Consider the following 27,323-nt stretch of genomic DNA (forward strand, 5'->3'; position numbering starts at 1 on the left):
TTAAACCAAGACCAAATAGAAGCAAAACTTCCATCCATCCATCCATCTTATGCCACTTTTCCATTTCTGGGTCACAGGGGGTGCTGGAGCCAATCCCAGCTCACTCTATGTGAGGGCGGAGTACACCCTGGACAGGTCGCCAGTCCATTGCAGGACCAACATACAGAGACAAAGAGACCAACAACCACTCACACTCAGACCTACGGACAATTTAGAGTTACCAGTCAACCCAAACATGATGTCTTTGGATGGTGGGAGGAAACCCACACAGGCATGGGGCCGTTTATGGTCATTTGTAGTTGTGATATGCCATTTGACAAGGGGCTTTTTACACCTAAGATGACAGGGGCAGAGAGTATCATTCAGCTCTATGACTGCCCTGTCTCTCCACAAATGGTAACTTGATGCTGCTTTGAGAGCTCAGTAGTCAGGATGGGACTGTACCATGGAAGCTTTAGAGTAAATTTTAAATATTAAGAATTTCTAGGAACGTATGTGACCTATTCAGTGTTATAAATCTGTGTTGTGACATTTCAGAGCTTTAACAGCACAAACTTTTAACAACACAAATATTAGAAAACAGTTCTCACAGTGTATCACATAATCATTTTTATTGTGTGTCGGTGAAATAAAATTAGTTCCCACTCTGTTGTACTGTGTCTGCTGGGATCAGTGTCTATGCTTCATGCTGCTGTCTCTCAGCTCTCTGGCAGTTTTCCCAGCCACTTCTTACACTCTAACTAGATCAGCACAGATTAGGAGGACCTCCTCTTGGGATTTTGCCTTCCTCATCACTGCTCTCTGCTAGCATCTTTTTATGCATTGTTTAAACAGCCAAACCTGTTTTACCATGACTTTGTTCTTTTTGCCTTTTTCTCCCTCATTGGCCACCTTAACTTTTCTGTAACTGCAGGCCATCATCCTTCAAATGCTTCTCTCCTTTCTCTCACCTCTGACCTAGTCTTGGTCTTCTCTTGTGTTGCCTTTTCTGACAATCCTCCTTAGCCTACAGATATGAGCCTGTAAATGTCATGTGACATCCAGCTCAGCCACGTGCTGCCCTCCTCCACATTTTGGCAAGCAGGGCACAGAGCCCATCTAGAGGCAAGAGGGAGGGGTGGTAGGACAGCAAGGTGGAATACAGTAGAGAACAAGGAGGGAAAACTGATGACAGGGAGAATAACAAGCATTTGGTGAAAAACAAGGATATGAAAACAGTGGAGAAAAGCGTAGTGCTTAAAACTGCCTATTGTTGTCTGTTTTCTATTGCATCATTCCATTATCTCCAAAAATGTCTAACTACAGAATATGATTAATGTTCAATAGCGGAATTAGTAGGTAGGAGAGAAACAGGAAATGGGGCCCAATTGAAACAGACAATGCAGCCAGGACCATGAACATAGTTTGAGGAGCAAGTAAGCCAATGATCTAACATATCACTCATACCAGTAATTCCATGCACAATTGCAAACCAGTATGCCTGGCATCACTGTACTGTAAATGGTAACTGGTGGACAGAAACAAAGGAAGTGAACATGCTGCAACGCCATCAAATGTAGATGCTCATTTGTGGCAAAGGTTGCAAGTTTGTCTTTACTCCAGTGACTACAATGCAATTCCTCATGTCTCAGTTAAAATACTTTTGTTACGTACAAACAAAAAGCATTTCATGAAAAAATGAGACATGCACTTCATGCAATTTCCTTCTGTATACGTTCACATAGAGAGAACTGTGCTGCAGCAATCAAATTCATGCATTGCAACCACAATGTAGTGGATGTTTCTGATCATAATAATCTATGGTTACAGGTTGGCACATTTATGTCTCTGGGCATCGTAGCTGAACTTGTTCTGAAGGACATACAAGAAGTGAGTTGAAGAAAGTTTTAATTATCAGGTGAAGTAAACATATTGAAGTATTACTCTAAGTATGTCCACTTTGCTCTTATTTCACTCAACCCATTTGGGAAGTTAAATTGTTCTCAGGCAAGTCTTTACTGAGTTTAACGTAATTGTCCGAGAAAAATAATATTAAACCAAAGAGTTCACTCCTCAGCAAACAGAATAAGACCAACTGTCAACTGCCACCCGCACATACACACAGGTGAAGTGATTGCATTTCACATTTGCTTAAGAGGCTATGGTCGGTATGAAAAATATGCAGGCCTGGTGAGTTTAGAAAGATAATACGTGCAACAGGTCATACTCTCTAAAAAGACTGTGGGGCAGATGTCTATCAAGTTATTCCTCTTTTTCCATTGCCCTGCAATACATCACTGTTATGCTCTTAGCTTGTTGACCTGCAATCCTAAAACCTTATGTCATTTTATCACTTTTGAATGAAACCAGGTAATAAAACAGATGGCCAGTAAGTTCTCCACAGAAGAGTTATAAATGTTATACTTGAAAACCTAGACTTGTGTATATGATCATAACAGCCATAATAAATAAATGAAACGTGATTTGCAGCACATAATTATATTTCTCCAAATGGAGTTCCTTTACCATTTTCCTTTCAGTCTGCCATTTCACTAATGTTTTCAGTTTTTTTGTGGAAAAGTGTGAATGGCAGCAGTTGCATCAGTCACAGAGAGCTCACAGGTTAACTATTTAGTTTAGGTTTAGGTAAATGATGTCTTTGGCATTTAAGTAAATAGATTCCATATAGAAATAAACAAATGTTTTTTTTTTTTTTTTTTTTTACTTTCATCATGTGTCCTCATGTAAAGTGATTAACAGCAGCTGGCTACCAGAGCTGTGCAAGGCTTAAGTAATGAAAGCTGGAGCACCTTCTCTACTCTTGCCATATGGAGTAAAAGTGGATTAGAAGAGCAGCACAACTTTGCAGCAGCTACACTCTAAACTTGGAATAATGCCCCAGGCATTATATTATCAGTATAACAGGATAGCATATGGTTAACTAATTTACTCTAATATTCCATACTGGAGTTTATCGTCCACTAAAGTACAACCATTCCTAAAGGTCTGGCTGTGCAACAAAAAGACACAATCCACTTTCTTCGTTTCCAGATAATGTGAAACTGGCACGAACTGGCATATGACATAAATACTGCGTAAACATATACAGGTTTGTATTATTTTGAAAATAAAATCGACTTGGGTGACAGCTCCGTAACTGTAGCTTGGTCACAAATTGTTAAATGCCCAAATGTAAAGGAGATTTTCCCCTTTAAATATATTTAACACTAAGAGTCTATAACACCCATCATAGTCTGTTTTTATTGAAGTGAACTAAATAACCTGCATTAAAATCTCCGTTTCAGCTCCGCAGGCGTTCATGTTCAGCAGCTGCACGTGCAGGTAGAGGAAACAAACGCCCATAGCAACGTGTGCTGCTACCCTAGCAACCAGTAACGCTGCTCGACACAAAGAAAAATGCATAAAATACACAACGAACACACGAATTCACCAAACCGAACCACTTCATTTGTAAAAACTAACACACGGCAAAGATGCGCTTTAAACCCCGAGAACACCCCGTTCTTGTTTTGTTTTGTTTTGTTTTGTTTGTTTTGTTTGTTTGTTTTTCAAACATATTGACGTTTGCTAGCTAACTGAAAACAAAGAGATCCGCCGACCGGAAGCTTTTTCTTTCTTTCTTTTTTTTTTTTTTTTGTCGTTACCTGAGAAAAACACCGTCCACGGCTCCGGTGTGAGAAAGCTGGACAACAACAACGACTGATGGCTGTTAGACGGTGACAGGGTGGGAAGCTCCCCGCCGATACCTGAGTGGAGACCGGGCCGATTTCTCCCGTTAACCGGGCACGTTACCGCTCACACCCGGCGGCTGACGTCATCACGCCGTGCTCGGTTTGTATTGACCACACCTTAAAGCAACCCAGGTCATGAAGGAATATTGTCTCGGTGCTAAGGCACCAAATCAACCTCTGCATTGGAAAACAAGACACAATCCTCCCGTGGCATTGGAATAATGGAGATTTAAATAAACTGTAGGGAGGTACGAAATCGTGTGGTGGTTTTCTGGGTTGCCAACAAGAAAGAGTGTTTTTTAAAATGTCTTCAATTTTCTCAATGTCTTGTTTCAGCAGACCAATTTTTTGGTCTTCATTAAATGGGGCTAAGTGAGATGGTCCTATTGCTTTGACCTCTGTACTGACCCAGCGTCACTGACAATGGAATAGTTATATAATATATTAGAATAATAGTTTTATTAGCATAAATTAAGGTAAATAATAGTGTTCAGCATGTACGCCTACCACCCATGAATGTTACAGAGTAGAGTAAAAATAATAAATATCTATAACATGAAATGCACAATTTAAATAGCCAGCTGGGATACTCTCTGTTACACTCTCCACCTGACTCAGTAGACCTAGTAAAGCATCTAATATTGAATAATAATTCTAATTATAGTAATGATTGTTCATTCTCCTCCGACCTTTCTCGTCAAAAGGCATTTACATCCACAGAGCTGCTAATCACTGAATGTTTTTTGTTGGTGTGTTGGTTTGTTTGTTTTAGACTAGTGTAAATGAAGATACTTTGTTTTGAGTGAAAATCTAATTGGCAATTTTGATGAGCAGGCTTATTAGTACCCTATTTTACGTGGCAGATGACAGCACATTGGTGTATTTCTACGTTCAATGTCTTGAACTTTTGCAATTTTTTGACTGAGTAAATTAGAAAAACGATGCACATTCATTCTCATCACAAGCTTCACTTACTCGATATTTCAGCTACGTTTCATAGCCTTCCCAGTAGATGGGAATTGTTAAATCCATCCACCAATAAGTGGGTAGACTTAACAAGAGCACCTTGCTCTAAATATTTTAATCAGACTTCTGCTTCAAAGGTCAATAATGAATGCTAGTCTATCAACACTTTTTTTTTTTTTACTCATATTTAGACTCTTAAACACTACCACTTTGTTCCAAACTACAATATCTTAACACCCACTGGATGGATTGAGATTAATGTTAGTGCACGTATAGACATGATCCCCAGAGAAGGACTCTTAACAGTAGTTGTTTTACTATGCATGGTATGTAGATAAAGTGCTGGTCTCCTTTTGAAAAGGTTCAGCAGATCTTATTAAAGTCAAACAACTAATTAAGATTTTACACTGATGTTCATATGAGGTACACCTAAATTATGTGTAGATATATTACACACTCACTCTACTTCTCATGTTCTACTTCTGTGTCTACCTCTGAAAAATAAACCATAGACTTAGTGAGGCAGCAGGAGTAACTTGTTTGTGGTAATCTCATTCCTAACATACAGTAAAGCCAGGCTGACTCATTCACTCCACCCTTTCATTTTGTCTAGTTGCAGCTTTTAGGTGGAAAGATCACTCCTCCTGGACAGATAAATTCGTTCCAGCATCCTGTTTTTGTTTTCATTGGCCTCCAAGCTTTCTTGCAGACAGTTTGTTTCATTTCAGGGCCATGCGGGTCGCTGTGTGTTTGTGTAAGGGTGTGTGTCTGTGTGTGGGGGGGCACAGATAGATAGAAAGAGATGGGACAGAAAGGAGAGCACAGCCCACTCTCTTCCTGCCATTGTTTCATCTGAGGGACCCACATGAGGCTCAGCTTGGCAACACCTCCTGGACATCAGCTCACCCTGCCAACATGCTTTGCTGACCCACTCCCCCTACCTATGGCTGCTCTGCGTTTCCGTGGAGACAGAGAATATGCCTGCAGATGATTGCATCCCCTGCTAAAAGTCATTCATGGCGACGCTAATGCAGCACAGCAATAATCTGACCATCTCACAAGCAACACAAACACAATTTGTGTCACATTAGAAAGTAGCTGCATCTTGATTATGTTTTTTTCTGTATTACCTCTTGTGGCTTTGTTGTCCAGTGGAAGAAAAATATTCAAATTTCCAGATTTTTATTTGATAGGAAACATGTGACATGGTACTAGGAGACATAACTGAAATGTCTGGATGAATTTTTGATTATCCATTTTATCTGAATATGCAAAATAACCAAATACAGTTTTTCAGTGGACAACGACGGCATATGAGTTACGGAACAATGGAAAAGACAGGCTAATACTAATACTGATACTTTGTGTCAGAACAACTCCTTTGACATGAGTTTGTAAATGTGTGTTTGAATGGTATTGACCCTTGTACATTTGCAACTGCACAGGGATGGTTAAAAAACAACCCTAAGAAGTGACTGACTGTGGCAAGGAACTTGATCTGTGCTGATGATGAGGCTGATTTCCTTTAACGCAGCAGGATTCCCTCCACTGAGCCGCATCGACAGAATTTGCTGTTGAATCCTGGTTTTAAGTCATCCAAAAACATTCACACTGATCAGAAAGAAATGCTGATACTTAAGTTTTTCATTGGCTTACATGCTGACATGTGGGCATTAAGGCGGATTGCTAAGTACCTTAAGGCCATCAGCTGTAGACTTGGGAAAAGGGCCAGACATCTGCTGTCTTGCTTACTGTGTGTCACATCAGATCAGCACGTGAACACCTTTCCTGTGTATGTGGTCTGTGATAGAGGCTCTTGTGAAGCTAAAGCTGTTGTTTGCTACAATGAAAAGTTTGCATTTTTGCCTCCAAGCATATGCCATCAATACGAGGGGAAGGGTGTACCTGTTGCACATCAATAATGCAAGAAAGCAAACTGTCTCCTTTCTGGCTGAGGTTTATATTTCCGCTCTTGCAAATTCTCCTTAAATGTCTCTGTGTGCTTGATGCAGATGAGAGGAAAATATCAAAAAGCAGGAGATATTGCAAAACTCTTCTCTAATTATTCTTTATCTCTCCCTTTTTGTATTGTTAGTTGTTAGTTTACAAAGGTTTAAAATGAGTAAGCAGATTACACAAATTCCCAAACAATGAACACCATTCAAAGGGCTAAAATCACTTGCTATATTTATCCAGCTCTCCTCTATTCATGGTAATATCCTGCTCTAGGATTAACCCTGATTGCAAACAGGTAACAAAGTTTGAGTGGTGGTATGTGAGCTCAGCAGTATGAGTTGTAATGACATTGATGGGGGAAGTAAATGATGTGAAAGAAAGCCAAGAACAGAAAAAAAGAAAAAGAAGACAATGACCACTTCTGTGACTAAAAACAATTAAGAATCCTTCGCACAATCTTATCATAATCATTAAAACAGACATGAAACCTCTGCCTAGTTTTATTTTAAAATATATAAACTGTAGCAGTCCATCAGCCTGTTGTTTCTTCAGATAGACACCAATGTGTAGACTTTCCTATGTATAAATACAATTCTTATCGGAGACCTTTCACCGTATTTAGTAAGAATACTCTCTATTTAAATATCAAACAGTTTTTACATTTTTTTATTTATTTAAACTGAATGAACAACCCATTCCCTATTTCTCAATTTTGCTGTTGCAGGAAGTATAATAAATGCCTGAGACAAAAACCCAATTTATACAGTGGCTATATTATGAAAAACTGTGTCTCCTCGTTTCCCTCTTTAGAATTGGTTTACAACTGATGTGGTATAAGGAATTAGGGAATTTAAATCATAACCTCAGTGGTTGTGCCCACTGAATAGAATAAATGGGCCTAATATTTGACAACGCTTAGTTTATTTTCAGCTTCGCTTCACGCTGAATATGTATAGAAGAGTATGTGCAGCCAAAAGCTGAGCCAGCGTCATGCCACATGCACGGCCACCTATAGTCACCTGTTGTTCTGATATGGCTGAGGCAAGTAGAAATTGTGAAAGGGCATTTAATTTACCCCTTGTGCACCTCTGTTGTTCAGGTGTAGAGGGACTACAGTGTAACATCCACCAGTGCCCCCCTGTGTCAGAGTTTATGTGCTACAGAGGATTTGACATAGTCTCCAGTCCAATCAAAAATGTCCCTGAAAACATAAAAACAGCACAGAGAGGGACGGTAAGTGGTTGAATATTTGTGCTTTTGTCCAACTTTCAGCTAAATGATTGTCATTATTTAGGAATTCATTTTTATGCAATCACCTCATTTAGCCACTAGAGAGCACTCCTTGCTTTCTACTGAGGACACTCGGATGTACAATGGGGGGGTTAGGGTTTTCAAATAGACGAGATGATTCCTTGAAAACAGAATGTGATAACAAATCTCTGCACAAAACGGCATTCAATATGTATACAATGAATTTTCACTACATCAGCCTCAAATACAGCTGCTTCTTTTAACAAATTCCTTATGTTTTCGAATTTAAAAAATATTTGCTCAGTTGTTACAAGTGCATCTGTTTACACTTGCCTCTGCTTTAAAGACACTTAATTGAAAGTGGATTTTTTTCAAACTTCAGGAATAGGACTGAGTGTTACAGAAAATGTGGCTCTTTGGAGCAGTTAGGAGTAAGTTGCCTCCTTTAACGAGTTTAAATCAAATCAAATCAAATGTAGTTATACAGCACTAAATCATAACAGAGTCACATCAAAGAGTTAGGGGTTAAACAAATATGCAAGCATTCTTCTTTTCCTCTCATGCATCCTTGTGTTTTGGCAAGCATTCCTCCTCCACATTTCAGTGGTCAGAATTTTCATAATTGGGACTAAAACTGCACTGTCAACATCTGCGCTGCAGCCTAAACGTCTGCAGACCCCTCACAGAGCTTTTCTACAGCGTTAAATGGCAGGGTGCCTCCAACAGAGAGTGAAATACTTATTTGGAGGTTTATAGGGTTTTGGATACCTGCTGCAATTACCTAATTGCTTTGCTTCTCAAATTTCTAACTTATACACAGTCGATGCAAGAAAATGTTCTTCTCGATCAGTGCCCAGATTTACATTTTAAACACACTTACGAGGCACAACGGACAGCAACGCAATGCCAAAAAGAGAAAGAGACCAGGGGAGAAATTCTTTTTATTATCGCCAATACAGATGAAAGAGAATCTGAGTGTGGTGCCAAAGACGAGTCAGAATGCAATCTGGTTTGTTGTCAAATCCTCCACAAGAACACTCAGACCTTCAGGTCTTTCAACAGAAAGAAATATTGTTCCTCTCAGCAAGACGTGTTGCAATCATTGGCTGTTATGGCAGGATACAGAGGAGCTTGTTGCTTTGTTTAAGACATAGAATGTATCTGTTGCAGGATGAATAACCTGCCTGCAGCAAGCTTACAGGAAGTAACTGAAGCTACTGGAGCACCATACTTAAGCACCAGGGACTTTTACTACACTTTTTTGAATTTGATGTTACTTTACTTATTTCTTCTGATACTTCTATTTTACATTTCAAATTAATTTAATTTTTGACCCAAATAAATTGGCCTTTAGGCTCAATGTTCATTGATGAAAATGAATACTGAACATAAAACTAAATGTATTACAGAATGAACCCTTCACACCTGACCTGTTTAGTTTGTACGATAAAGCTGTCTATGACTTATGAAAAGAACAGTTTCAGCTTTGACATTTGCCATCAAAATGTAAAGTGTAAATTGGGACCTAAAAAAGAGAGAAGAGCAAACATTTGAGAAATCCAGGTATGAATATAAATTTCACAGCACAACTCCATTTGATCATCCTACAACCCCTCAGATGTAGCATTAGTTTGGAGCACCCAAACTGGGAACCACTTATCCAAATTATCTTGCTGCCAGCAATTGAATTTGTATCATTGGGCAAATCTAAACCCCCACTATGGATCTCTAAACAACACCAAAGCAAACACATAAGAGTGAGTTTAAAAAACAATTCTAAATTAATCAAACTGTGCCAAAACAAAGCAGACACTATTTTTTTGTATCCACACAACTTTACTCCATCTTCTAAATTCATGATTCCTCCCTGTAACTGAGACATCAGCACTATGCAAATAAGCAAATAGAATAAGTGCTTCCAGGAAACACTTGTTTGTGAATTTTCTTTCCTTGGACTGTCATGGTAACACCCTCTTTTTAGTTTTCAGAGGAATTGCTTGCACAGCACAAATTTCTCTACCACTTAAGGATTTTTGAGACTTCGCAAAAATGTCATTCAGGGGTTCAGCTTTTTAGGCCAGGAGCTGATGTATCGAGTGCCGTAGGAGAAAAATGGAGCATGTCCAGGGAAAGAGTTTGAGCAGTCTAAGTGAAGGAACCACAGAAATTTATTTTCACAGCTGAGCATATAGAAATTCTATAAAGCCATTTTGAGAGGTAATAAAACTGTATCTCCATGGCTGGCTGTTCGCACAGAGTCTGCAAGAGTAACCAGAGACCAGATATCAGATGTATATCATTACCTCCTCTTTCATTCATCTTCTTCCACACTCAGGTTGGTGCTCTCACAGTTCATTCCAATATCAGTCTCCCTGCTTTTGAAAAAGTTGCTGTCTGCAGGAGATACTGTACATTCCTCTTTGGACCTCCCCCCAGAAGCAACCACACACACCTTTTCGATTTTCCATGCAGCTAAAGTGTTCTTATTTGCCAATTGAATGAACAAAAGACAACATTGCGTCATTTGCAGCTGTCACATTCGCGTCTTTATGAAGCAAACTCCTTACAAGTGCATAGTTTGGAGCATTAAGACACTTTACATAAAGCATACCCTCCAATTAAAAATTTGTTTTGCTCATTGTCACTTTCTCTAGGCGTTGGCGTCTCTTCACAGTTAATTGGACCACAATGTGAATACAACATTTAAGACACAAAAACAGAGTTGCTTTCTCCCATGCCTGAAACGCTTTAAGGTTAACAATCTCATGCACCAACTCACAAAGAAATGTATGGATGACATTTTGATCTTTTACTAATATGAATATCACCAAAATCTAAATAATAATAATAATAATAATTACAAATAACAAATCAGATTAAAAGCTTTCATCATGCAGCAGAACAGTTTATCCCTTAATTGTTATATTATTTATAATATAATTGGATTATTTTTATTAGTATGTCAAGCTGAAACATCTCTAACAAATCATCATATCTATTAAATCTGATCACTTTTTTGTATGAAAAACTAGAATTTGCAGAACAATCAATAACATTAGCTGCTAGATATTTTGTTTGTAGTAAAAGCTGCAAAACGTAGAAGTAAAAAGTAAAGTGATATTTGCTGTATTTGAATTAATGTTGATTAATGAATTATGGCTGACAACCAGTGTTTTCTTTTATAGATAAAAACAGTTTTATGTGTATTCATCTACTGCAAACATAAACACACCATACACCCTGAAAGTGGAGAAAAATTACGGCCCTGCCCCGATCCCCACTATTAAGCCCATTGGGGCGTTGATAGCCCTTTCTGTTTACTCAGCACTGTTAACCACAGGATACAAGTCAATAAAATAAACCATAGAGCTCTTAAAAGAAAAGTGGCAGTGCAGGAATTTTAAATTACCCTGTGATAAGGGTCTGATTGGTATGCAGGTGACAGCAAAAAAGCTGAAAGTGGTTGCTAATATGAATGTAGTCCACTCTTGCTGATGTACTAATATCTTAATTGTGGGATTTGACAACATAGACTCATTGCTCACTCCAGCTATTTGGCATTGATCCATTCTTCACCACAGAGGGAAGAGTGACAGAGATAGACACATAAATGAGATGGGGGATCAATGCATGCCAGAAAGCCATGCTGTGTATTGTGGTTTATGATTAAAAATTTGATTGTTTAATTGAATAGCTCAAAGACAGATTATCTTTTCTGAACCATTTTTTCAGGAAGAGGGTTAGGGTAATTTCAGTTACCAATATTGTGTCTCTTTGTCTATTTGTTTATTCAAAGCACAAAACCAGTGATGGGCAGCTTCAGATTTCCAAACTTGCTGTCAAATGGAATGCTTAATGATCAGATGAATAATTTTCAACCTCTAACTGACAAAGTTAAATTGCTCCAAAATAAGCTCAACTGCCAATTTAAGGAATGCAGTCAAAGACCTCATCTTTATTCTCAACATGTAACCTGCGGGCTTTGTTTAGCAGAGCCACTCCCAGCAACAGACCACATCTTTCTACTCCTTGGGAGAAGTGGGGCAAGTGCAAATCCATGAAATATGTAAAGGGGAAAGTTGTAAGTCTGTCTGCCATTTCCAGGTGCTGGGACAAGGAAGATTGGGGTTAAGAGAAGAAAAGGGGAGTGACTGAACAAATACATAACTCCACCAACTATTACTGCTGACCCAGATTCTCAGCTCAGTGTAATTGAAATATTTCTTTTATCCAAAAGTCTTTGTCAGTATGTACATATTAATCAGGTAATGTTACGTTTGTACAAAATGTTATCGCCACCATGTTTCCCATCTCTTGGTGCTATTCTGCAGCACTGTTGCAGTTTTCACTTCCTGTCAAACTTGGATATGAATTTATATTGAAATCCGTTTGCTTTGACTCACAGTGACAGTCGCTGACATTTGCTCCTAACAATCACAAATCTTCCGGCCCCAAGGAATCCAAAGGAGCTAATATAGTAGACAGTTTTTCTCCACTGGTCAACAGTAATAAATGGATCACAGAATGATTAATAATTCAAAAGAGAAAACTCAGGTGGAGCATCTAATTTTATACTTCAAACAGCTTAAGAAATTCAGTGTTACTCCAGGGATCCTCAAATGTTTGTGCTAAGATGCATCAAAAGGCATCCTAACAAGGGGGCACCAGGAAGTGGTCCAGAATAGGTTTCCAGGAGAAACGGTCAGTGAGTCTACTCCGCCTTTGTTTACGCCATCATAATTAGTTCATATCATAATTAAAAAGGTTCTGCACTTATTATCATAGCACTATTTTAATCTTTTGCATTTTCATAATCTGTGACATAAGTACATATTTCATTTATATGTACTGCCTTTTTACACATTCTCTAAAACACACCTGCCTTTTTGCAACACATATGAGTAAAACAAGGACAGAAAATTAGAAATCAGACACAAGTGTAAGCAAACACAAAAGAAATAGAAAAATGGGCAGAATCCCAAAGAGTGTGATAGAAGTCTTATAGACTGCATACATTTTTCATATGCAATGGACTTTTTCGTGGTCTCCTGTCTCACCAGAGAGGCAGTGCAGATATTACTGACGCCTCATTAGATTTCAGACAAGTAAAATACTGCTAAATAATAAATTACATAGAGAGTCTGTGGAAAAATATTGTTTTATCAGGATGACGTGGTGGAACTGCACATTTAAGGCTAAACTACTTTCCAAAACTATTATTTTGGTGGTCTTTGGGCAGCAAACTCCAGTTATTTAATTACACCAGAAGCAGCACAACATTATGATTTATTTCATCAACTAAATACAGTGATACACACAACTTTTCAGGGCTTCTAATATAAGAATGTACAGCCAAACAAAGATATGGCTCTCGCTCAGAGGCAGGTTCATTGGCAAGTGGTGCATGATTTGTTCTTTTCAACTCCAGTGGCTGAGATCTAACGTGGCTGGTCAGATTGCATCCAAAATATATTTTTATTTGGCAGTGGCCTTTTGCACTGGTGAGCATGGCTACCACCTGTGTGGCCATCACTGGAGAGAAAAATGTCAGAATATGCAGGAAATATGACAAAACTCTTTTTGTCCTCGCTGCATTCCACTATAATCCTTTGGTTTGGGTTTGATTATATCAGGACTGTTTTTGGAATGGTATTGGGTCACCCCCTGGACTGGGCCTATCCATTTGAAAGTGAAGTCATACAGCCCCGGTTTGGAGAGGTTTTCCACAACTCCAATTGAAAGCAGGCATCCATATGACAAGAGGTCGGTATAAAGGTGTACAAGAACCTGACAATGATTCTGGGTGATCGGGTGGTTGAACACCATCATTAAATAGGTACAGGTATTCAAACTTTTGTCCTTTGGCTGCTTGTATGTGGCAAGGGGAGTATTCAGAAAGCTGTTATGCACTTCTGTGAATCAACTATCCCTGTCTTCACTGTCACAAAAAGCTTGCTCATCAAGGAGGTTTCCATGTGTTCACACTATGCACACTGTCAGGGCCAGGTCCTTCGATCGCAAGGGCTGTTTAATTTATAGTTTTCATGTCCACGTGGCTGCAAGGGTCTGCATGAAGTAAACATTGTCATCTGTTCATGTCTGTGTGCCGTGTTGACCATCTGCTTTCTGCAAAACATTTGTGACCGGCCATCTGTGCAGACATTCAGGATAGCCTGTGCCCGTATCCACATGAAACTTCACTAAACTGGAGCCTCCTATCTCATTTCAAGGACTGCTGTTTGCAGTCCTAACAGGATTGAGGAACATAAAGTTAAATAACATTATGTGGAGAATGAAATGTAATGAAAAAACCCATATGAGGGATACTTGCCACAACAGATCGATGCAGAGAGATCAAGTGAAGACCCTTGGTTTCATCCAATAAAGAATGGCCATTTCTTCAAACCTAATTTCCAGAGAAAAATTTTGTAGTATTCACTCCAATATTGTATCATTTTTTTCAGAGTTGTAGACAACAGTTATTTTGGTTTCTGGTCTGCACTTGATGGAGACCATCTGTAAAGCTCCTACTTCTTGCAAAATATTAAATTAATCATATTAAAGGTGACAGAGTACAGAAAAAGTTCAACACATAAGAAAAAAAGATCATACCCACAACACACCTCTTTTTGTTGCCCTGAAACACCAAGCAAGGTAAACAGACATCAGCATGAAGCTTTGTACACATACTCTTATGACTCATTCAAATCAATTCAAATGAAATCTGGCTTAATTTGCAAAGCATTTTTTAAGCAAGCAAGCAACAGAAAGTGCTTCACAGGTTAAAAAAAGAGAGAACGACATCCCTGCAGGTGGACCAGACAAAACTCTGGGTGTGCAGGGCTCCCATGAGGAAAACACTGAAGCTGAAAACAACAAAACTAATGATTAAAAAAAAAAAAATATATATATATAATAAGAGAATAACAAAGCATGAGATAGGAATTTACATAAAAGATAGATTTGCATGGAAAACGGAAGAACGTGTTTTACTTTCAACTGTCGTCAGTGGGAACTTCCTTCAGTACCTATATCAACTGTTCAATCAGTGCAAAGCGTGCACCTCATGTTATTATATCTAATGTTTCCCCTTTAACTTTGAAAACGTAAGTTTGTGAAGTGGAAGGTTAGGTAATACTGATGGAGGGAGGGGGGCTGTGGGGGGCTGTGGGGGGCTGGGCCCCCTCCTCCCCTCTATGTGCACTCCTGCCGTTCACTGTGGCTGCATCCGCCCTTCAGTCTCCTCCTCCCTCTTGGCCCCGCCCTCAAGGAGTGACTTAGTGTTGGAGAGAGAGAGAGAGAGAGAGAGAGAGAGTCTGCAGACTCAAACACACACACACACACACACACTAAGCGTTTCTTCCCACTAACGGGACGGGAAGTTTAAACCTCCGGGATATCTCTGACGGCCCCTCCATGTGAACATCTCCGGCCGAAGTGAGGTGAGTGCCTTTCTTTCTCGGCGGGGCTCGGACCGGCTGTAACTAAAGCGAAGGGGGTTTTTCTCCTGAGGAGGGAAAAGCAGCAGCAGCAGGCAGGAGGACATACAGAGAGACATGTCCGACTCTCTCTCTCTCTCTCTCTCACTTTACCGCCTTTCCGGGGTCGTCAAACGGCTCCGCAACCTGTATCTGAAACCGGCGGAAAAAACACACACACAAACAAAACAAAACAAAACCCGAAAACAAAAACACAAAAAGCCACACCGCTTCCGCTGCTGTCTTCGGCGGGGCGGCTTCAGACATCCTCCCCGGGATGTTGCCTTTACACCGCCACACTGTGACACATGGCTCCCCTCGGCAGCCCCTTCACGGCCGCTGGGACACTTGGGCTCACTTTTGAGCTGGTTGGAGGCAGCTTTTTTAAAAATATTTTTATTTATTTATTTATTTATTTTTATTTCGGTGTCAGAAGTTTCTGTTTTTCTGCGAAAGTCTCTCCAAGAGCAAAGAGGGCAGCTCAGGTTGTTTGTAGTAAGGCTTTTCAGCAGGAGCAGTGTCATTCTTCATTTTTCAATGGAAAACCATCTTTTATTTCTCATTCAGCCTTTTCTTTGTGCAGCATGGTCGATGTTTGTGATCTGAAGATATCGGTTTTCTTTTCTATATCACCAAGTAGTCTGTTGAGTAATTATGAGATAAGGGTTTATGTCAGAACACAAAATTCTACATAAATTCAGTTTAAAATGAAATGACACAAACAGTCACATTGACGTTTTTAATTGATGAACTGTGTTTGTCAACTTGTGATGTCATTTGACGAAGTGACTAAAAGTCAAATTTCATTCAATTTATTCAATTTGTCGGAGCGGAGTCCATTTCTGGTTAATCCACTGACAGATTAGACTAGTTGCTTCAGATCTACATTGAGTCCTGGTTCTCCTTGTATCTCTTTTAGATTAGTGGTTTAATTTTTAAGTATATAGGGTCAAAATCCCGCTCTGTATATAACCATTTCACAGAGCTCATGGGGAAGGTTTCATCCAACAGATGTATAAAGAAATTCCACCATAATACAGAACAGCAATGTACAGGCGAACCTCACGTTTGAGAAGCTGGAAGGAATGACTGTCAGGCAGAACAGGACACATTAAAAAGATATGATGCAACAGAAGTGTGCCATTTAGGGTCCATCACATGCTCAGAAAGATGGAAAACATCAACAGTTTTGTTTGTCTCACTTTGTGCTGTATACACTTTGTTAAGGTAGATGGTATCCTTGCCTGGCAGTGGTGGCCTTTAAATGTTTGATGTGAGGAGACGTCCTGAGCACTTTCTCCTGCTGTTCCTCTTTGTCTGCGCTGCCTCGTCGGCTCATGTTAGAAATGAGCTGTGAAGGGTGGTGCAATCTGCCCTCAAGCATGAACAAAATACTGTACATGCACAGAAGTATATCTCTGAGGATGCAAACACCTGAAAATGCATGTACAGTCCTGCATCAGTTTTTGCTGGGCATCTTATGCTGGATGCACACATCTCTGGACTGAATTATATATATATTTTTTTTCTTTACACATAAACTACGACCAGCAGTCACTCAAATGCTTTTTCTTTCCATTTATGATCAGAGTGCAGAGGCAAACTGCAACTTGGTCTACATTAACAATGTGGTGTAGTACCTAGCAAGAAAGCAAAGTGAAAACAAAAAATCTCTCAAATTATGTTATGGTGAGATGATGCTTTTGAGATTGTTGCTTTTTTTTAAGCACAGTAATGATGTCTTGAAAGCTGAACTTAGGTAGTGCAGCTGAGGTTGAGCACCTTCACTCTCACTTCTTTCTGCCCCAGTCACATGTTGGGACAAAGCAATTCAATGTTAGTGAGTTGATTAACTGAACAGTCAGTTGAGTTAAAGTCATTTTTGTCCTAAACAAAAACTAAATTTCACAGGAAACATCAAAATATACAAAATTGCAACCTAGACACACCTGATAATACCCTGAATATCTTTGGACTCTGATCTTTTGGTTTTGGTTGGACTAGACATTTGGAGTTGTCACCTTGGCCTGCTAAAACAATAACAGAATTTTCTCTGCATTTCATGGCATTTTATAAACAGAATTAATGTGTAGGAAAAACAGCTGATTAGAGAATAGTGGGAAATGATCATTATAGCCCTTAATGCAAGTAAGGTAAGATAATTGGTCCTGCTAAGCTCTGGCTAACCTTTATTACATTTACTTTAGTACATTCAGATTATAAACACAGTGGTTGCAGAGCTGTGTGAGTTTTTTAAATTGCAGTGTTGTTAAATCTGAGGTATATTGGCTGCATCAATGGCAACCATAATAGATTATATAAGGAATACGCAAGCATTTAGATTATGTTAATTTTGAATTTGATAAAATGCATTTACCAATATTTTCATACAGATTTACGCTCAAAGTCCTCCAAGAGTTACTATGTTACCGTGTTGGATTTAGCCCGGGCTGATGCACCTTTTCTCTGAAACGGCTGAGCTTCAGTTCTCCGTCTTAAGTTGAGCTGAAAGCTGAATGTTTAAAGGAGTGATATGTTTTTTCCACATACAGTTGAGCTGCATAGCTGGCAAAATTATGTACAGCAACAGCTATTTTTCCATACATTGGAAAACGTGATGGAGTGCCTTCTTGCTATTGTTCAGACCTAAGACACACACACAAAAGCATTAGCATTGGACTCCTCTTCATTACAACCAGCAATTACTCTGCTATTTCAGACGATCATTCGATCATTAGCCTGCGTATGGTGCAACGGCTAAATGAGATTTGTCTGAGGAGCCCCACTCCTCTCCTCCAGTGCTCCCTCCTCACTGATGAGCTGCAACTATAATATATTCTCTGTAGTTTTGTACTCTAACTGTAGTTTGATTATTTGATACAGTGATTTGGTTCTTACTCATAAAATATTGACACAGACATGGCCCAGGAGGATTACTGAAAGACATCATCCTCACTTTATCCTTAAATACGACTTGGAGGGGAGTTGGGTCTGTAGCTGACATCAAAGCCATTTAACACAGAAACACAACCACCAAGGGGGTGGATGTTTTTTTTTTAACTTTGACTTTAGAAAAATTTAATCTCTCTTAACAGTTCTTCACAGGAAGACTGTATGTTTGAATTGTTGACCTCCCGCTGCTTAAGACATCCTCTCTGAGCTAAAACCAATGTGCTCCCTTACCAACCAAAGCGATTACATTAGATCAGCGTTCTGGTTATAAGAGCAACCGGGCACTGCCTGCTAATATGTGGTTTTATTATTGCGTCAAGCAAATCTCAGGCTAGTTATCGAGGGTACATAAAGAGCCACAAAATCCACTTCTGTCACTTCTGGTACACATTTGTTGTTGTTGTTATTATTAAAGTGACGCTTTGATGTGAAAGAAAGTATTATTATTTTTAAGATGGCTGTATTGTAATTTATGTGTTAAGGTTAAGGTCATGTCAACTTTCTTTTCATACAGGTTTTCTCCAAAACAATTCGGTCATCAGTCAGCGAGTTCAGAGTTAATATCAACAACAAGGATGTAATTTCTTTCTGTTATTCCCAACAGAGGGTTGCAGCAATTAATAAGTTGTTGATTGATTTGCCTCACAAATCTGTCAACCGCTGCATTGATAAAATAATTGAAATTGTGAAAAACGTCCATCACAATGTTCCACGGCCCAAGATGAAATATGTAAATCTTGTTTTATCTGACCTTTAGTTGGTAACTCAGTTGTATTCAAGTTTTTTTTTCATAAAATAACACCAAATATGAAAAATCAGTAGCAGCTGTGTATCAGTTTTGTTTGGTCAACTACAGCCTGTTTTTATCAGTTCAGAGTGATATAAAACATTGCAGGATAAAATGTGTCCAAATAAAAAGGTGGGGCCTGTTAGATTATAGTTTTCTTCTCATTGTTCCCTGAGTTGTGGGCTTTGGCTGTGCAGGTTCTTAAATGATCAGTGGACATGATGATGGATCCCCTGCTGATGGATGCTGGGATATCTGAGCCCCTTGTGTGACCACTCACAGAGAGGATAAGCCCACAAACAGCAATGTTTTGTACAGAAGAGCTTTAATATATATATATATATTCGTGTGTGTGTGTGCGCATTGTTTCATGACGTACAACAAAGCCTCCCAGCAGCAGTCAGGCCATCTACGATTGGCATCCTCATAGGTGAAATGAGTCTTAACCACTCAGGTACTTGACACTAAATACACATCAGCTTTTATAACAAACATTTGTTTGTCATTTAATATAGTGCAATTGCTGTGATCAGTGGACTAAATTTGCACCGTGCTTTGAGCCTCTGCCCAAGTCCAAATCAAGCATGGTGTGTCATTACAATATTTATTTTCTATTATATTCATTTACATATTCAGATATTTTCATCCATATTGTGTTTCTTTTGTGACTTTTTCTCCTTTGCTGGTTTGATGTATATGTTGTTCATTGCATGTTTCTGAGTTAAAGCCCCACACCTCATGCAGCTGGTGTCAGCAGAAGTAGACTAACCAATCATAGCTGGTGAAACACTGTGAACAGGAAGTGAGCTCAGATGGGTTTTTGCAGAGGGACATTGTGAAGGTTTTTTCCTCACATTGTTGAGGGAAGCACAGCAAGCCTCAGCTTCTAGCCTGACTTTGGTGCATACTTAGTTGTGTGCACAGAGAACTCATGGACTTCCTGGTTACCTTTCACCTTGTGATTGTGTCTTTGTAATGTACAGAGAGCATGAAATGGCTTCTTATTTGGGCATCTAAAATGAGCTCCTCTTCATATAGTCTACAGTAAACAGACTGTATATGAGGCCTTACAAAAACACTGTGTGTGTATGAAGAGTCATGCTTTTATTCTGATTGGCAAAATCCTTCTTATATTAGATGAACACAGCTGTTGAACTTCAAAGGAAATATTGGAAGTGTTGTTGAAACAGTCTCTCTATGTGTGCATGCTTTTTGAAGACTGTTTTCATGAATCCTCCCTCTGCTGTTTGAGATGAGGCCCTTTAATGTTTGGCTTGCTCTGTCCTGTGTCTGTCTGCGCTCTGCACCCATTGGTCTAAAATTGACCACACACTCTGGTGTCTGGTCGTACCAGGGCTGTGGTGATATGTGTGTGTGTGTGTGTGCACCTCAGTATCTTTTGTTTGTACCCAGTTGTTCCTCCTTGTAGCCCTTTTTGATTTGCGCAATTCTGAGCTTAGCTGTATCTGCAAATGCCATGTTGTCACTGTGGCTCACCGTAGTCCTGTAAACTGGTGATAACTGGTGTTCCTTGGTCCTTATTTCTTCAGTGCAGGATTTTTCAAGGCATTTATAGTTGTATGTATTTAAATATTGATGCGTAAGCACAAGTTTGCCTGAAAGCCTCCTCATAGGACTCCTCAAATGTTTTAAGTGTCTAGACATGATGCTGGTGGGCCTAAGGATGTGTCTGGAGTGAACACATTTTAGTTGGAACGTTAATTTACATGGGAACAGGCAGTATAGACATGGGCCTTGTACTGAGCTGCTGTTTTATCTACTGCAGGATGCCTGCAGGTTTCAGTCCAGCTACTTGATTACATCCTCTAAGTTATGTTCTTCTGTTGTTTGTGTTACCAGGTTGGCTTAAAAACCATGTTAACAACTATTTCAAAGCTATTTGGATAGAGGAAAAACTTTTTTTTTGTATGTGTGTGTATTCCTCCCGTCCCCTGAAATTAAAATGTGGTGAAATTCAGCTGAGCATTTTTTGCTATTCTGCCAGGAACAAATGAAAAGACCTGAAATGAAAAATATCAGATTTATTTATTTATTTATTTATTTATTTTTTTTTCAAAGAATATTTTTGCTGTTTTATGCCATTAATCCAATGACAGTAAGTGGCTGAGAGGCCGACAGGAGGCAGGGACAGAAAAGGCAATGGCATACAGCATATGTCCTCGGGTCAGAGTCGAACCCTGGACATTGCTGTGATGTGGCATGTGCCATTAACCACTCTATTAACATAATTTCTAGCCCTTGTTATCTGTGACCATGCGTTGATGGAAAAATCTAAACAGCATATTTAGAGCACTTAGCATACTTGACGGATGTTTGTGGTGTCAGAGTTTTTTCTCATCTGACTGTGATGGGTATTCAGTTTAACACCTAGGAGAATAGAAACTGGTAAGGAACTGGATGTTAGTATTGATTGGAAAGCAAAGTTACCCTTTATTTCCATTATTTTAGTTGAATCCTTAGTTTCAGCACCAAAAACTGGACATAGCTTTGACCTATGGATTCTGTTTAGTTAATGTTGTCCCTGCGTGTCAGCCTTTACACCGGCACTTTCTGCTGTTCACATTCTGCTCATTCTCCATTGAAGTGCAGTTAGTGTAGTGATGTCACCATGAACAGAGGATGACCACCACATGGCATGAAGAAGGGCTCACATGCTGTGTAAAAACAGTGCTGTCACTATTAATGCTATCATGACACAGGAACCTGATTTTTTTTTTTATTTTATTTTATTTTATTTTTTTTTTGTTAAATTGACAGTGCTCTCTAGGACATTATGTTTATATACCATTAAGATGGTTTCCTGCTTACATAGAAATGTAATCACTGGCTGGATTATCTTCAGAACCACCTCTTTTGAATGAATGAATGAATGAATGAATGAATGGAATGAATGAAAGTAGTGCTGCTATTAACAGCAGTGTAGTCAGGAGGTGGTTGGGGTGAATGTGGGGTGTTCAGAGCCCATATCTGCAGACCTAGTGTTAGGTTTAGAGGCTAATGGTCATGGTTAAATGCTGAAATAAAAAAGCTCTGTCTCAAGTAGCTGTGAACATTTTCTCTATCAAACCACAGAAGGACCTTTCTCTAACATTAACCAACATGCGTGTGTCTGAACATCCTGTCCAGCCCTCCATCAGAAATTACCTCTGTGTATACAGTCTAACCCTAACCCTAACCCTAACGTTAAAATACACCCATGGATGGTACATGTGTGCTACAAGTGAGAAACAAAAAGACAGTTGAGGTCTGAAAATGCAGAATTTATCTGCAGAGCAGGTGCTACCATTGACGGCAAGGTCAATAATGCTTGTAATTCGTGATTCACATTGTTTTCATCACTGATGGTTGATGCTGATAAGACCCAGTCAGGGTGACCATGGGTGTGTATATGATTGTTTCCAACGATTTTTGTTTTTGCTCACTTAGACAACAACACAACATTGAAATGGGGCCAGCATCATCTCAAAACCATTAGTTTTTAGGGATTGAAAGCTCTGGAGTAGTAAAGCTATTGCTGCATTTTAAAAATAAAAAGACAGTAGATTCAGCTTTATTAGCTAAGTGTGGGTGAGAAGACAAGAAATTTGACTCTAGCTTTTTTTTTTTCCTGAGGTCCTTATGTAATAGAACTAAATTAAAACTTACTGCAAAATAAAAATAGATGATATAAAAATATACAAAACACAGGAATAGACAATATAAATTATATATACAAGAATGATGAGTGGGAGTGCACATCGGGACTGTGGTGTTTGTGGGTCAGCTGTTGTGTTGGTTTATACTATACAAGTAGTCATATGGATGAAGTCACAGACTCACTAAATGCTCCTTCAGGAAGAACAGATTGTTGAGACCAACTGTACTCTCTTGGTTTTTGTCAGTCTCTGCTTTTCTTGATCTAACAAACACGGGCAGATCTTCGCTTTGTATTTTGGTAAAATGACAAATCAGCATGTACAACTTTTACTCTGCTCATGCCTGCAGTTACTGGGACAGTGAGGGCTGACTGTGCACCCATCTTGGTTTAGTAGTGGATTAGAAGTGACACTTACTGCAGGCTGGCTGAGTATGAGCCTTGTTTATTCTGGCTGGGTCTTAGCCGGGGACTCAAACCATCATTAGGCAGTGAAATGACTCAACAGTGGGACAGATCTCCAGATAGGGAGAGAGAGAGAGAGAAGCCTGAGAGTGAAAAAACAGAATGAGGAATGGTTGAAAAAAGAAAGAATATACCCAAATTTGCCTGGAGATAGAGTGAACCGGATGACTGCAAGGGGGTGGGGGGTGTTACAACCTGGAGGCCAGGGCGTGCTTTGGTCAAACCCTTTTATAAATAAACAGACAGTTTGGCTTAAAATAAACACATTTCGCTCATGTCAGTGTGGAGCAGCTGGATGAATAACCCCACCCAGGACAGGACAGGACATCAGGCCCTGGACTCCGGCTGCTGCTGTTGTGCAGCTGCAGTTAGGGTTCGGGTTAGGGTTTCCTCTTGCAGGAAAATTATCAGAAAATAAGCAGCCCTGTGAAAATGCAGATGAGTGTGACGTCTTTGTGGGAAAGGTTGTGAATTTTGGCCAGGGGCTCAGGATTCCTGTTTGAAAGCTGTAGACATGATTGCCTCACAAACATCTCAGAGCTGAACACCGCTCTGCTGATTTGCCAGGAAGCATGGTGTGCAGGTGAGATAAAGGCCCTATGTTTTTTTTTGTTTTTTTTTTTAAACAGCTCAAGAATTATTAAGATCAAACATACAATGAAGACTATGGCAGGCAAATGGAGAGTGCAGGCGTACATAACAATAAAGGAGACTAAGAAGAATAATTGAACTATATTTTGAGCATGGCAGCACATGAATCTTTACTGCAATATGCCAGCTGGTGAGATGAGATGAATTATATTCCCTCAAAGTTGGCCTAATGGCCTGTAAGACAGGAATACAGATGACTGAGTTTAAGCTGCTTATTCACAAGGAACCTGCAGAATTTCTGGTTTAATTATCTGAGAGAATTTGACGTACATTTACCTCAGAAGTCTTATTCATGCACTCTGTTGGAAAAGGAGTTGTGTGTCTGAACACGCAATTTGTCTGTTCATTTCACTACGCAAGAATTGGGCAAGATTTGGCATGCGGCTCGCAGCAACGAAGTAACGCAACATGTCAAAGTAACTTGTGGAGTTTTTGACCGCAAATAGAATAGCTAGACGAAGCTTGTAAGAGTGGGTCCGCATTTTGTTTCTCAACACACAAGCACGTCGGCGTCTTGGTGTACATTTTGGTTACTGGTTTCATGTTGCTATGGCTTGAGGGATGGTAGCAGTAATGTGCAAATAAATATTTAATGCACTTGCACTAAAGAATGCATAGCTTAAACAATTTTCAAATAGATTTTGATCAATCTATCGGTAGATGTGTATAAAAGTGACTGACAATACATAATTTGAAGCCAATATGGCAAACATTAATATCTGCTACATCATGTGTTTCATATTTAAGGGAAACTGTCACCTTTTAGTTGCTTCACTAATATGCAACTACATTAGTCCTCCCTCAGAGGAAGATTTCTGTTGATCTCACCAGGTCCTCAACTTTGAAAATTGGAAAAAGAAAACATACAGCTCCTGTATCTTTTAGAGGCCAGTGTGGAAAGAAAACACTTCACAGATTAAAGTGAGAAGGAGTTTGAGAATCACCAACACTTGTCAGAATTTCCATCCAAATGGTTGTAGGGATGATGATTATTTGTTTGCATGTCTTCACATCCTGTATTGCTCTTTCTGGTGAGATTGAATCCCCTGGTTGTAGGATTGATTCTGAAGCCAAGCCCTGCTTGAAGTCGCCTTTTGGAGCATTATGTGATATTACTTCAAACACTGCAGAAGAAAGTAGCTGAATTTACTTTAGAATCTTCTGTAGCAAGTCAGACTTTCTCTGAGTAGCCTGGGTCTACACGAGCAGAGATAAACGAAGAGGCTTAGGAGAGGTTTAGTGTGCTCTAAATCCTTACGTTTCTACACTACGCTTCTACACTTACGTTTCCAGCTAACATATTGTTGTCTCTGTCTATACTAAATAAAGAAAAATGTGCAACTCTTAACTTTACTTCATATCAATTTAAGAGTAGCAACATACTAACAAAACAAGAATATGTGTCCGCAGGCGAAGTGGAGGATTTGTGTTCTAGTCTACATGGCGTTACTCATCATTCCCTCTTCCTCATCTATACAGTTGGGAAGATGAATCTCTCTGAGGGGACAATTGAAATAAAATCATCCCCTGAATCTGTTATGAATGCATCATGCTGAAAGCATACATACAGTGATTCTGTGTTGGCCTCTTTTCCTGCATTGTGTTGCGCCCTCTTTATTCACACAACGCAGGAACAATGTGTTGGCTTTAGTTTGAGTTTCTGTGTATGTTGATGGTGTTTCACCTTTTAAATCTTGATCCCTCTAACAGTCGTTTTCATTTCGCCACAGTTCAGCTACTGTGTGACCATGAAGTCCATTAAATGAAGGTGTCAGACATTTTCTGTTATTTTGGTGTCAGTTCAGTTGAAGTATTGGATTCCTGTCCAAGTAATGACCAGTGATACTGCATGTGTCCTCAGACAGTGCTGTCATATGTTAACAGGCACGATCGGACTGAATGAAATTTAAATGCCACAATCTCCTGGTTTGTTGAGGTTTTCTCGCTCTGAGGATGAAGTATATTTAGCATTATTTGCCTGTGGTGCTGCCTCTCCTCTCCCAGAACAGCAAAAAAAAAAACAAAAAACAGCAAGAAAGACAGATTCTTAATATAAACGTGAAAGACTCCTTAATATATTTACTGTAAATAGAAAATGCAGTAAGTGGGGAAACACTGCAGGTACACTGTTGTTGTTGATTGTAGTGTCATTCCAGATTTCTTTAAAATTAAGTATTGAAGTACATTAGCAAGTATAATAAAGTAAAGTAGTTTTAAAGGAGTTGGCAAGATAAAGGCAATAAATACAAAATGGCTACTTTAAGATGAAATGCTGCCTTTAAAAAGTGAGAAACAGTCAAAGTTGAGACATTTGGTATTAAATAGTATTAAAGGCCCTTGGGAGGAACTGTAAGCTTAGATATATCTTTGCGGCCAGCTCGGTTTTGCTTGTGTTGGCCAAATACTGGATTGAAGACAGCACAGTGGTGGAACTGTTGGTGCAGAGCTGACCTGGCTGTGTCAGGCAGGACGAAGTACAACTGAGAATTAGGTCAATAGGAATTATAATGTGGACTTTGTATGAGCGTAGGGCCAGTGGTGTTCCAGTCATTAATATGTTGGTCACGAACATGGTGGTCAGTAGGCCCTGCAGGATCAGTCCAGAGAAGCAGATATGCTGCAAGATTGCTGGCTTAATATTTACAAGCATCAAGTAAAAAGCTTTTATGGACATGAGCTAATGACATTTAGAAGCTCTTGAATAGAGTTGATATCAAGTGTTCTGCTGTGGAAAATTTAACTACGTTAAAAGAGAAAATGACAGTAAAGTAAGTGTTGACGGGTCTCGACTGAGTTTTGAAAGCCTCTGTCCAGTTGGGCATCTTCAACACCACGTCAACATCTTGCTTTTTTTTTTTTTGGCACGCAGTAAGCTGTCTAACACTGCCCTGGTTCAATACAACAGGGGAGACAATGACCCAGAATCAAGTTGACCTGAGTTCTTTAAATCAAGGCTCCACTGGAGGAAATAAACTCTCTCCCCAGCACGCCCAGCGCCAACTAGGACAAGTAATCCAGACTGAATAAAAATGTCCTCTTACAGGATGCCGAAGGACAGAGGGATAGAGGAGTGAAGACTTGATAGGTTGAGATAACGGGAACGAAAGAAGGAATGTAAGACCAAGGAGAGAGGGAGTAATGGGTTTGCTTACTGGATTGAAAAGCATCGCTGCAATAACCTTTTATGAATGTACAACACGTTTTTGCATCATATCTTCAACAGTATTTTCAGGCCTTCCAGCTTTCTGTTGATAAATCTGACCACAAACATTTACAGTTTCTAGTAAGAATTGATGATATATCTCAAATTGACAGCATTAAAATATGATCAGATTAGGTTACTTGCTCCTGCCAGTGTGAGACATTATTTTATAAAGACAGTACTCTTCTGTTTGAAGAATCGGACTGTTGTGCTTTTTTTGTTCAGAAAA

At 39.4% G+C, this 27,323-nt stretch overlaps 1 protein-coding gene across 1 annotated transcript in view; it reads left to right on the top strand.

The window, feature by feature from the left end:
* Positions 1–15,223: 15,223 nt before the first annotated feature.
* The window catches only part of ppp1r16b (protein phosphatase 1, regulatory subunit 16B), a 72,167-nt gene continuing 60,067 nt past the window's right edge, over positions 15,224–27,323 (top strand). Inside the window, exon 1 of the mRNA XM_029501870.1 lies at positions 15,224–15,346. The gene's annotated coding sequence lies outside the window, so the exon portion shown is untranslated. The remainder of the gene's footprint in view (positions 15,347–27,323) is intronic.

This window comes from Echeneis naucrates, chromosome 5 (assembly GCF_900963305.1).
Source record: "Echeneis naucrates chromosome 5, fEcheNa1.1, whole genome shotgun sequence".
In the NCBI taxonomy this organism is placed as follows: domain Eukaryota; kingdom Metazoa; phylum Chordata; class Actinopteri; order Carangiformes; family Echeneidae; genus Echeneis; species Echeneis naucrates.